This window comes from Eptatretus burgeri, chromosome 4 (genome assembly GCF_056783735.1).
Source record: "Eptatretus burgeri isolate ZD-2024b chromosome 4, Ebu_testis_v1, whole genome shotgun sequence".
In the NCBI taxonomy this organism is placed as follows: domain Eukaryota; kingdom Metazoa; phylum Chordata; class Myxini; order Myxiniformes; family Myxinidae; genus Eptatretus; species Eptatretus burgeri.
Genome location: NC_140964.1, coordinates 21,619,441 through 21,632,831, shown reverse-complemented (window position 1 = coordinate 21,632,831; position 13,391 = coordinate 21,619,441). Strand labels below are relative to the sequence as shown.

Below are 13,391 nucleotides of genomic sequence, written 5' to 3'. Positions count from 1 at the left end.
GTTTGGCTGGCAAGCACCAGCTTGCTGCTTGGTAACTGAACATACCACTGAACATCTCAACAGCATACAGGAAATAAAAAACACCGACAAAAGGACTTCTTCTTTTTTTAATTAAAGACTTTAAATATTAATGAGTATTTTCGTTGTAATGAAAACGTACCTTGTTCGGACCCACACATCCACCCACAGACACGAACTCAGCTTTATATATTAGCTTCAGTGACGGTGAGACACCTCGTACAAAATTGCCATGTTTGCATGATATTTCCTACTCTTCTTCTTCTCACTCTCATAGTAATGAGCAAATAAACTTTCTATCCTCTCTCATATAATTTTTCCATGAGTTTTAGTCTGTTATAAAAAAAAAGGCTCCAATTATTTGTGCATTCCTGCTGTTACAGACATTTCTGTGTGATGACATCATGTGTTAGGACATCTTTTTTCTTACTTTGCATGGAAGCAAACATAGGATATATTTGCTTGGAACAGTCATTTCAAATTATGGTAAACAAACATTGAGTTATATGTGACACGTCATTGTCTCGCAGACAGAAAGTAACTGCGTTTGCCGACCCACAAAGTTTTTCTTTTTTGAATGAAATATCACTATTTTCTTTCTTCTGCATAAGATGAGAATTAACGTACCTTCATTGGATGGTGTATATTAGATGGCTGCCGCGATCACTGCGGATAAAACATGCATTACCTCGTTACTTTTTTTTCCAAAGTTACTTTTTTTCCCTCAAAACGGTATCTTCATTTAATGATGGAAGATGCGTTGTTCAGTCCTCAAATGTACATGAGGCCTTCAAAACGATCTTGGCTATGTTGAGAGAAAAAGATGGTGGCAATTTCTGGATGGTTGGAGGGAGTGGCCTGTAGAATGGGTGGCGCTTATGACCCGCAGACAGACAGACCCACAGACACAATCTCAGATATATATATATATATATATATATATATACATATACATATATATATACATATATATATACATATATATACATATATATATACATATATATATATATATATATATATATATATTGTTGCGAATTTGCGCCCGCCGGCATGCAAACGGCCACGTAACTCGAATCGTGGCACGTCGCCCACCGGACGGACAATTCAGTCATGACCCTCTCGGAACAACGCCGGGAGCTAGTCACGGGTGGAGGTTTAACCTCACCACGATCGTGCCAATTGCCCACCCGCGCAGGATAGGGTTGCTCGCCAAATTCGATCTACCTAAGTACCTGCGCAAATGGTCGACCGGGCGATCATACCACGCCACAGGCCGACTCTGGACATGAACCGCTTCAGCGGTCCGTTCCGTGCTACAGTGATAACTGAGCGGTGTTATGGTCGGCCTTGACGGTTCCGATTAATCACCGGGATGTTGCACCCACTACGAACCCCTTACGTGATGCAAGATGGAGATTCAAATGGAGAAAAGACGAAGCGAAACGGGCACAGTTCAACAAGCAACATTTTATTCCACGGCACATGGAAAGCACGTATATGCAGCCATACAGAATCAAAATGCACATAAAGCAAATGAAATACAACCGACTAACGCGTACACACGGCAACACTTATGCAGTTCCACTTCACAGACGGCACCAACACACATTTACACAAAAGCAAAAGAAAGAAGCCACCCTCACAGACAAAGAGGCAGACAGGCCCGTAGGCCAAATGTGCGCGGGGCCTGGGGGAGCGGCCAGGTCCGCGAGACCGGGGAGGTCTTACCCGCGTCCTCGTGACGTGTTGGCGGGCAAGCCGCAAATGTCTGCGCCGCTGTACCCCGACTCCGTGCCCCTGGCGTGCTTGTTGGCACCACGCTTGGGGTGGGGGAGGAACGGGGCCCCCTTTTGCACTATCTCAGCGCGGGGGAAGGGGAAATTGTTGATGCCCTGAGGGAGGGGAGTGGCTGGCTGGCTTGGGTCCCGCGACGAGACGAGCGATCCCCCACACCGCAACCTCGTCGCCGACCGCCGTCCTTCTTGCCTCAGACCCGAGCTCCCTTGCCTGCAGCTCCACTGCGCGCACTTGACTCAACTCCACCAACGTGACGCTCCTTGTCTCCAAAAGCAACTCTTCTCGACCTGGTCATTCTCGCGCCTTTATAGCCGGCAGGAGAAGCCGATATGCAAATATGCAGATCAAAACGCGATTGGAGGCGGGGCCACGCCACCCTCTGTTCAGCCATTGGTCGGGCAAAAAGGGGCGTGAACCTCCCTGGATCCGCATATCTGCATAAACGGACTTCACCTATGCGCGCTTGGAGGCGGGGCCAAGTCGCCTCGCGTTCGCCCATTGGACGGAGGGGAAGTGGGCGTGAAGCATTTCTGATCCGAATTTTCCCCTCGGAAAGGCCGCCATTCGCGCCCACGGCCCGGTGCGTTCGGCACCAATCGCCGAACGGGCCCGAGACAGCCCGACGTTCAGTTTTCACAGGTGGTGCGGGAATGGCCGGAGAAGCGATGATGTGGGATGAGGTTGTGAAGGTAAAGGCGAAGGTGGTGGTGTGGCGTCGTTGTAGTGTGGTTGGCGCTGTGGTGGGGATGGCGTGGTTGTTGAGATGCCGTTTGTTTGAAAGAAAAGATAGAGAAAGAAAAACGACTAACTCAAAGTGTCGCAGCCTGGATGGATCACATAAATTCCCCCTATACAACGGGTTTGGGCTAACTACACATGTACCTATGGAGATATCTCACCTGAGGGCCCTTTTATGGTGAAATGCGAATTTCCACAGCCGTAACTATATATATATATATATATATATATATATATATATATATATATATATATATATATATATATATATATATATATATATATATATATATATATATACATATACATATACATACACACACACGAGCAACCGGGCGTAGTGGCGTGCGCCTGTAATCCGGCTACTCGGAGGCTTGGGTTGGAGGATCGCTTGAGGATGGGAGCTCTGCGCTGGGCCACGATATGAGAGGGTGTAGGGCAGCCCGGAATCATGGCGAAACCCAATCCTTATCCCTGTGTTGTAAGAGGCGACCAGGGTTGTGTCAGGAAGGGCATCCGGAGTAAAAACTGTGCCAAATCAGTGTGCGGATCATAACGGATGATCCGCTGTGGCGACCCCGAAGGGGAACAGCCGAAAGAAGAACAACATATATATATATATATATATATATATATATATATATATATATATATATATATATATATATATATATATATATATATATATATATATATATATATATATATATATATATATACATATATATATATATATATATATATATATATATATATATATATATATATATATATATATATGAGCAAATACGATCTGTTGCTTCACTGACGGAGGGTAATAAGAAAGGGGTGGGGGGCTGAGAGAGTAGGGAGGGAGCAAGAGAGAGGAAGAGGGGAGAGAGAAGAGGCAGGAGGGATGAGAAGCTAGAAATGGGGGAAAGAATGAGGAAAGGGGGGGGAGAACGAGGAAAGGGGGGAGGGGGAGGTGGGTCGAGCTATGCCTCACCAAATGTTGCAAGACCGTGGTAGGGAGGGATGTGAGGATGGTGTGAGAGAGAGAGAGGTATGAAAAAAAAAAAACAGAAAGGTGAGGGGTGGAGGTGTGGTTAGTAAAGATAATGATATGTTATGCTTATGACCGAACACACACACGCACACACACACACACACACACACACACACACACACACACACACACACACACACACACACAGACCTGGTAGTTCTCTGCTTCAACTCCTGATGAACCCCACATACATGTGAAGATAGGCAACCACAGGAACTCCCACATGTGTGTACACACACACACACACACACACACACACACACACACACACACACACACACACACACACACACACACACACACACACACACACACACACACGGTTCTTCGCAGATGATGCGGTTTTACCATGTGAGACATAATCTGCAGTGATGCTCACAATAACAGTCAAGAGGTGCATCTGATGTTTAAATGACGAATGTGGTCATCACTGGTTAGATACTTATTGGTAAGCTGTCCTGATGAGGGCAAATAAGCCCAAAATCCAGATAGATGGCTCTGTTTGATGTTTAACTGATGCTGACCGTGTAATCTTTGTCTGTTTGACAAAGTTGACGGTCCAAGGCCTCTGGGTTGGAGGTGACACTTTGGTGTAGGACTATGTCCAACGGAGATATGGGGGAGTGTTCATCGCATTCCACCACATGTGTTTGAGATATATATATATATATATATATATATATATATATATATATATATATATATATATATATATATATATATATATATATATATATATATATATATATATATATATATATCGGTTATCGGAAACGCAGGCATCCAACAGATAGTGGTCCCAAGACAGTTATTCCATTAATATACGTGTTGATAGTCCCTTCGCTTTTGTCGAGCGGGACAACAGGGGCGTGCGTTGTGAGGATCTCAGAGCTCGGTTTGCTTACAGCATTCCTTCTTCATTTCATTTCTAACTTCATTCCTGCTCTTCTTTTCTGATTATTCCTGAGGTAAATCTGAGCCATGTGCGCCCTTCTCTGTGAGATGGGTCCACATGAGCATCGAAAGCACAGAGCCCCCATCATCAAGTGATCCCTCAACCCAATGTTTGCGGCGAGTTATACAGTATGCTCGGCAGCTCGAGATTGTCCAATTGAGCTTCCGATGATCTGTGGAAGATGGCTGGTTGCATTGAAAAGGCATATGAATTAATATCTTTCAAAAAGGCTGCACGAATGGTGTTTTTCACAACACAGGAAACACACCTAGCACGACGCCCACGCTGCACGGAATGCGTACCGAGGCCGATAATAGAAAGGCAACCCCACACCATGTTGCGTGGGATACGAGTGTGCAAGGCACAAGCGGCGCATACCTTTCAACCCATTTCTGGACTCGTGATATCGATTGGGTTTCGCCCCGCACACACGATAGCAGAATCGGGCGAACACGAGTGCTGGCCACGTGCGTAATGGCGGATCAGAATGGAAGATGTTGTACGGAACATGCTCTCAAAGGCAGACCCGTGTGCCGCTCGTGACACTTTGTTATTGTACAGAGCCGGGCACAAATGGACACATCTTACTGTCTGTGCATGGGTTCGCCATAACCTTAACTACTCGCCTCTACGGCCAGCGAAGCTGCAATCGGGTGGAGGCATGTTGTACAGCTCGGGGCACGTTGGCACACACAGAGCGGGTACGTTGGCCAGTGCCGGTCGGGGCACCCGAGCGGGTGTGTGGGCCCAACGCCACTCTCGGCCGGTCGTCAGGGCATGGCCCAGGGGTTTGTGCAAGGCGATTCATGGTGCGGAGTTCGGTGTGGGCAATTCCGATCATGTCGTGAGGTCAGAGCAAGACATTTTTACGGCTCGGGGTAACCTTGCCGGAAGTGGAATGCTGCGGTTTCCAGCCATCGCGGCCGGGCCGCGCAGGGGGTCGGGGCCAATCAGAGTGCCTGATTCGGGTGACGACACCGAGTTTTGGGATGGCCCCCCACCCCACGCCACTGGACCTATGAAGGTCCGAGTGGATCCTCCTCCTTTCTCTCTCTCTGCCCTGCCTCTCCCCCTCAAGCTGGACCTCGACTCCGCCTTCTGTCGTCATCACTTCGACTCTGCCTTCTTTCGTCATCACAGACTCCGCCTTCTGTCATCATCGCTGGGCTCCTCCACCTCTTCTCTGCCCACATGACGCTGACTCCACCCTCCCAACTCAAGCTCCTCCTTCACGCCCATGGTCTCGACGCGAGCTGCCCGAAGCAGGAGACAACGTCCCAGCTGTCAGAGGGGTACCGCGCCACAGAGAATTCCCCCCAACCATATTGTTGGCACGTTCAGGGACTGTGTATCAATTATACAGAGGTACCGAGAGACCGTAGACTCAACTCCTCTCCTGCCTTGCTTCAATTCCTCTTCATCGCGTTTTCTGTGTCTGTGTATATGCATTTGTGTGTGTGTGTGTGTGTGTGTGTGTGTGTGTGTGTGTGTGTGTGTGTGTGTGTGTGTGTGTGTGTGTGTGTGTGTGTGTGTGTGTGTGTGTGTGTGTGTGTGTTTGTGTCCTGGCACCTGTCTAATAAGCCTGCAGAAGATTGTTGTTATTATTATTTTAAGGTTAGGTCTGCTCTGCGTCCGCTTTCATAAGTTGCTTGTTTATTGCTGCACCACACCTCTCTTCCCTATCTCTGCACAACACACCCCAATAAATCTATTGATCGAACCACGTACCTTTCCTCGCCCCATTGTAAATAAATCATTATTAGAAATGTTCCATGCTCATTTTTCTCTTTTCCTCCATTGATCCAGCATGGTCTGAATCCTATCTTAGCCAGGACTTTATTCCCAACGATCCGTTCCTTTTAGCCTGTACGTCCTTGGCAGTGTCGCTCGGCTGCATCCGATCCGGTAAAGTGATCCGGTCCAGTTGAGTGATCCGGTTCGGACAAGGCGTACTGAGGCCATGTTCCCCGGTAATTAAATCACGTGATTAATTAGGTAACCCGGTTAACCCATAGACAGGAGGACCCTCGGTCACGCGGTTGAGTTATTGGTCTCCACGGTCAGTTAAGCGACCTACCGCGTCACGGAATTATCCGTGTTCGACGGCCTACAGTTCCGGGGAGTCTGGTGGGTCACCTCCCATGCTCCAACCTCCCATGTTACAATATATGTACATATATATATATAAACACCTCCCATGCTCCTCCAGCCAAAACTGCTGTGCAAAGCAACCTAGAAGGCCTACACAAGGTAAGCGATATGACGTATCAAACCCAAACAAAAAACAAAATCTCCACAAGGTAAGAGCTATGCTGAATCAAACTGTATGTATGATAACTCTGGGAAGGGTTTGATACAGCATAGTGCTTCCCTTGTGTCAGTCTTCTTGGTTGCTTTGCACAGCAGTTTTGGCTGGAGGAGCATGGGAGGTGTTTATTTATATAATCCTAGCCACCTGGGTTTATTTGATGAGGTGAGAGCTGATTGGATATTCTCTTCATCACAGGTGAGAGATGTGGGTTGGTCTTTCTTTTCTATTTATATATTGACTGCTTTTTACATTTGCACGTGGTATATGCTGGGGAGCCTCATGGTATGCATTGCTCTCTGCACTGTCACTGATGATTCGCCAATAAGTGAGGAAACTGGTCCAGCATCTGGCGGGGGGGGGGGGGGTGTATCATTGGGATTCTCATGTGTGTGCTATTTGTGAATGTCTTTTCAGCTGTGGAGGAACTCTGGGAAGGGTTTGATACAGCATAGTGCTTTCCTTGTGTAGGCCTTCTTGGTTGCTTCACGCAACAGTTGTGGCTGGAGGAACATGGGAAGTGTTGATTTATTTATTTTATCCTAGCCAACTGGGTTTAGTTGATTAGGTGAGAGCTGATTGGCTATTTCTTCCAGTCACAGGTGAGAGATGTGGATATATATATATATATATATATATATATATATATATATATATATATATATATATATATATATATATATATATGTATTACATTATACATATTAAATGCTTATTTAAATTGTGATGTTTATATTTCTGGCTGCTGCCGACATATTCCTCTATATTTTCTCAAAGCCCAGGAACCGATGCCGCATTTTTCCCATTGGGCCTTGGTATTCACTATCATGGTTTTAACTATGGGAACATTTTCCAGGAACGTAACCCCTGTAATATTTGAGGGTTTACTGTACAGCACGATCTCAAAAAGTTTTGGACAGATTCAGACGAAACTTTGTGGACACGCTCAGTGTGTGACAAGGCCCAATTCATTCAATTTTGGATTGGATTCAATTCACGATTGAGAAAATTTGCCAAAAACGATATGTAGCATGATATCTCAAAATGTTGTGGATGGATTATGACAAAGCTTGGTGGATGAGTTGGTTAGGTGACAAAAATATGCCACTTCGATTTTGGCTCAGGTCAGCAGATGCAGATCTGGCCCTATCAGTGGGATACAAAACATAAATTGTTCATCTGGGTGGAGATGTGTGCTCTATCAAGTGCTGTTGTAGTTTCCAAATGTATTTGATCCAAAGTGAAACAAAAAAGGCATTGCTGTGTCTTGGACTCTTGTAATTGTGGCGTTCGTAGAACATTTTGAATACCCTTCCTATTGGCCACTTCCCTGTTCACTGTATTCAAAATTATAATATTGTGTGTGTGTGTGTGTGTGTGTGTGTGTGTGTGTGTTTTCCTTTTACAACACAGCTTTTCCCCTGTAGCTTGTGTTGTTTTCATGAGCCTGCATGCAGCTCAGTAAAGCTATAGAAAGGTGTCATCAAATGCAGTTAACATGTCTCGGCATTTCGTTATTTCTTGAGAGGTTGTATCTGATGACGAATTATATACTTAAAGGTGATCTATACATAGAACAATAAAAACTCTCACTGACCATATGACAAAGTGAAAGAAGACCTCAGCTTCATTTGTAGACGTGAACAAAAGAAAACAGATGGCAGTTGGACACACGAAGTAAGAAATATGAAACCCATGCTCCAAAATGAAAATATGAGTAGGCAACAAGAACATTCCCTCATGGGAATGAAATATGATAAAGTATTGACGATATCTTTGAAAAATAAAAAAAAAAGTTTTTCACCTGCAAGTCCTTTTTGTGTTCCCAGAGTCACGCATGCATGCCGAGCTAAAGTTACCTTTTTAGTTTCTTGCCAAGGTGCGACAAAGAGCGCAGAATACAAAGAGAAAATTACGTGAGCGAGCTGAATCTGTTCGTGGTTAGTATGTTTCGTGGTTATATAACTTTCAGTGTCCTGCTCGGCTTGAAAGAAAGAGGCACAGACGTCAGTAATTGGACACGATGGGCATTGAAAGAAGCCTTTCCACATTCTACTGCGATTCTTCATTTGAGGCCACTTTGCTCGAGCATAGGTGAGCGGAACCTCCGAAAGGTTAAAGAATATTCATACCTGTAAGGTGTATCTGGAAAGTGAGTGCGTGCACTGAGATAAAAACAGAAGGATGTTATGATATTCATTCAACTTCACACAGCCACGCAAAAACTGTAAGCTACTTCCACCTTTTTTGTGGAGGGAAGACTCATTGGCTATGACGTTTGAACTCTTAAGCTTTGCAACACTCATGAAATAAGCAGTTCAAATCCAGGCCACTTTTATCTGCCTCTTTTATTCAGGAGGACTTGACATCTGGCAGTTTGACAAGATCTGATTCTTTCTTTAATCCTTTCCATACACAGCTGGATTGCCTGACATTTATCGAGCCGTTCACTGTGTCATGTGTCTGACTGTAGGATGGTGCAGAGGTAGTGCACTTTCCTTTGAGCTGTCTCGTCTAGTTTTGATTCCTGACCCGACTATAAACCGGCTGATTGGTGCTTTGCAGGCTGCAGGACGTTGCATCATAAAGTTCACCGTCCCTCTGATGGACGTAAAGATCGGTGTCCCGTCAGCAAACATTAGATTGTGAATTTTAAAGACCTCAAGGTGTCTTTCACAAAGACTAGGTGAGTCGTCACCGGTACCTTGAATAAATTACAAATTCCTGCCAACTCAGCTCCAGTCAAACATCGATGCCTGGTGATATGAAAGAGTTCATGAGAAAGTTCGTCCAAACTAACTCCTCGGTCGACCCCAGAAGGAAGGATTTATTAGAGCTGTGAAAGAAGTAGTAATTCATTATGACATCTTAAATCATTTAATTATCGGACGTTTGACACCAAAAATGGTGGAATTTTAACCCTTCCCCCTTTTGATCATAATACTTCCCACCCCTTCACTTACTCTGATGTTCTCCCAACATCCTTTCCCTTTCCTCTTCTGCCAAACCCCTCACCTCTTTCTCTTTCTTTTCCCAGTTTTAATAATATCAGGCTCTTTGCCCCATGTTCTGTCTGCGAATGCAATCCCATCAGTGTCGCACAAAGGGTCGATTAAAAAAAAGTCTCCCATGTCCAGGGAATGCAATGTTGATTCAGTAATGAGGTGCACAGTGGAGGTGAGAACATGTTTGGAGATGAACGAGAGAATGGAAGAGAAGGGGAGCATTGTGGACGTTCAAGGTAAAGATTAAAGGAATGATATTTACTTATTTTCACTCATTCACAGGCAAAAGGAACATGTATGCAATCATGTAACTTAAGGCTGTAACTGAAGCCATAGTTGCCAGCAGGATACGTTATAGATGATCTGCACTCGTCTCTGAAATGTCGAGCTGAGGTTCGAGTCTCGGCTCGGATATAAACTGTCACGCTGGAGTTTCAGAAGTAGAGCTTGTGTGTCGTCCGGTCCATTGAAGGGGTGTTGATGGACATGAAATATCCCACTGCGTCTTTCATGAAGAGTATGTGCATTATCACTGGAACCATGAACAAATTCCAAATTGAAGTCAGCATTAGTTGAACATCAGGCCTGGCCAGCCTATTCATGAAGGGCATGCGTAGTAGTAGTAGTACTAGTAGTTGTAGTATGACACCAAAGTAATTGAAATTACTGTATATTGTTCTGCAATATCAAACTTAGGGCGTGCTGATCACATTGCCTGCCACAGCAGATGTCCTCCATGGAGAAAAAGGAGCCGCTATAAGCGCAACCTAAATATTTTAGCACATCCCTTTCTTAATCGAAAAATGAGTGCCTATTAACCTTGGAATACCCACAAGGAAATGAATGGTGAATCAATTAAAATATTTTGGATTGCATGATTAATCGCTACGACCACCCTCGGTATACTATATAATGACGTCCATGTAAAACCGTGCATCCAATTACAACATAATTACACCTTCATGATCTAATTAGGGTCAATTATGGTCTCGGCCCCCGAGAAAGGAACAAATTGCGTCGGATCTGGCTTTCTGCAAATCCTGGCGGTAGTCTGTCACGATCGAACGTGGGTCCAATTTTTTCTCGTCGACGGTCTTTACTTCTTCCGTCACCACACTCCTCCTTATCTACAGTTTCTTAGAAAACGTGCGCCTTGTACTTTGTCGGTGATCCCAAGACCTTCGTGGAACGGAGATGGTTTGCAATGCGCCTTGGATACTTTACACAGCGGGCAACACGCGACATCCACGAACCAATTTTCACTCGCTGTTAATAAACTAACGATGTTCCAGGACATATACAATGTACTTGAACAAGACGCATTTTTCCCTGTGCAAGAATGCTAGCCATAGGCTTTTGTACAATTCAGAACACTTGTGTAAGCAATTCATGAATCGACCGAGCATGGGAAATAGGGGTGCAATTGGCTCTGTCTGGCCCTCAACGGTTGTGGCAGTTTGCTGAAAATGACCTTTCTCCCACCCCACTTTTGCCATCCAATTAAAATTGGAGCGTTTTGTTCAAAAAGACTCCGTGGCCGTATTCTCCGAAATGTGCGTTTCATTTTCGAAGAGTAGGTTAGATATTTCAGAAGTCGGACTTGTAACTTTAAACAAGTGACATTAAAGTTTGTTTTTTTTAAATAAATCAAATCATTAAGTTTATTTGTAACGTGGTGAAGGGAATTATTTATTCCATAAAAAGACTCTAATCATAATTGGGGAAGCATCACTGAAGATCTTGTACAGTTGTACTTGATTATGACCGAAGTATATAAAAATGAGGTTTTTTTTTTTTTAATTCCACGCGTGTGCTGCCCGGAGTGATGATGTGGTTCCTGCAGGTACAACGTGCGCTCTGCTGTACAGACGTACATCCTAAGCATTGCAAGCATTTTGTTTTTCGAGTCAGTTTGTGATGTTACAATGCCATAATGATCATTCGTTTCATGATTTAACGGATTGGTGGAGTGCCATGCTGGTGCTTTCTTGAACAAATTAATCGACGTGGTCATGCCACCTCCTCTCCCGCACAACTTATAGGCAGGAGCCTGTCGTCTGTCATGGGTGCCGGTGAGAACTTGCAGACTCCGTAGAAAGACACTGTGGGATCTTTAACGTTCACCAAGCAATGCTAACAGAAGGGGCACTCAGCTGAACATACATCCGTAGGATGATTCACTCATCGATACAATACCCTCCTTGTGAAGCATGAATCTGACAGGTTATGTACTATATAGTGGGATCGGGAACCGAACCCAGCTGAGACAACTCAAAGGGCAAATGGGAGCCACTCCGTGGATGTATTCAGTTACTAAGCAGCTCGCCATTGCTGGCCAATCCAGCCCTTCCCTATCAACAGTTTCGAATGGAGTGCTTGCTTGAGTGCTTAAGCCACTTGGCAAGCACTCCACAAGAAACTTGGTAATTGAATACACCCCTGCCCAGGTGGTATAATGGTGAGAGCATCTGCTCTGAGCTTGCGAGGTCGGCGGTTCAAACCCTGGCTTAATGATCCCAAAGACCATTGAAATGGTACGTGCTGCTTCCTTGCTTGACTCTCAGCATTTTAAAATGACGCAGCATGTCAAAAACAACCATAAGGTTGGAATAATACCAAAGACTTTGATGGACCTAATGGCTGAGAAGGGAGCTCGTATTTTCAGAGGAGGTATGCTACCTTCTGTATTATCATGTTGCATTACAATGTGAGGGTCTTGACAATGTGTGATGCAATGCATATAATAAATAAGGCAACATCATCGGCAAGCCTCGGTTTCCTCGATGATACACTGGCTCCTGCAAGCACTGCACAACAGTTTTCCTCGAAACTAATTCTGCCAAGTATTGAACCCCGAAACAAACCGGTTCAAAGGCGAGTATAACTTACACACCACTGACTTAGCTGTCCTGCAGTCTTAAAAGCTATCCTTAAATAGGTGCAAAATCGAGTTGAGCATTTGTTAGGCAGCCTGAGATTGCCTAGAGAGCACCCCGCTACATCCGTCGAAGAACGGCATTTCCTTTGAAGACTAATTATGCACAGCTAGTTGGGATGGGGCTTTGCCCTGCGGCGCGGAAGTTTTAAGAACCTTAGCATTCCTGGGCGCGCTCTCATTCAAGGCCGACTCGGAGCACTTCGCGTAACATCGTGGAAATTGATGCGCATTTTCAAAAGGGAAGCTGCTTGGGTTTGTTAAGGCTGTCCAGCCATTAATGATGCTCCACCCAAGCTCATCCGTGGCTCCCACATTAATGGAAACGCAATAGTTTGGCGAACAATTTTAAAGATCGAATCAGATCGAGGTAAACGCTCGTTGGGTCTCAGATGCGGACATCCGCCACGTGTGTCCACAATCCCTGCAGGTTTAGGCCCCTCGTTCCTAAAATGCGCGCCGCGAGCAACGACCCTCTAAACAGTTACATATGTTTGGGGGGGGATGTCGGACTGTCACTGGGTTTTGGAACACTTGTGTTGTACCTTATACCTTGTGATTACAACCGAACATGCATAAAGCACGCA

The 13,391-nt window shown here is 45.0% G+C and overlaps 1 pseudogene; it reads left to right on the top strand.

Annotated features, from left to right (window-relative positions):
- Nucleotides 1-2,886: 2,886 nt before the first annotated feature.
- LOC147027609 (signal recognition particle RNA) lies at nucleotides 2,887-3,027 on the top strand (annotated as a pseudogene).
- The last annotated feature ends 10,364 nt before the right edge of the window (nucleotides 3,028-13,391 follow it).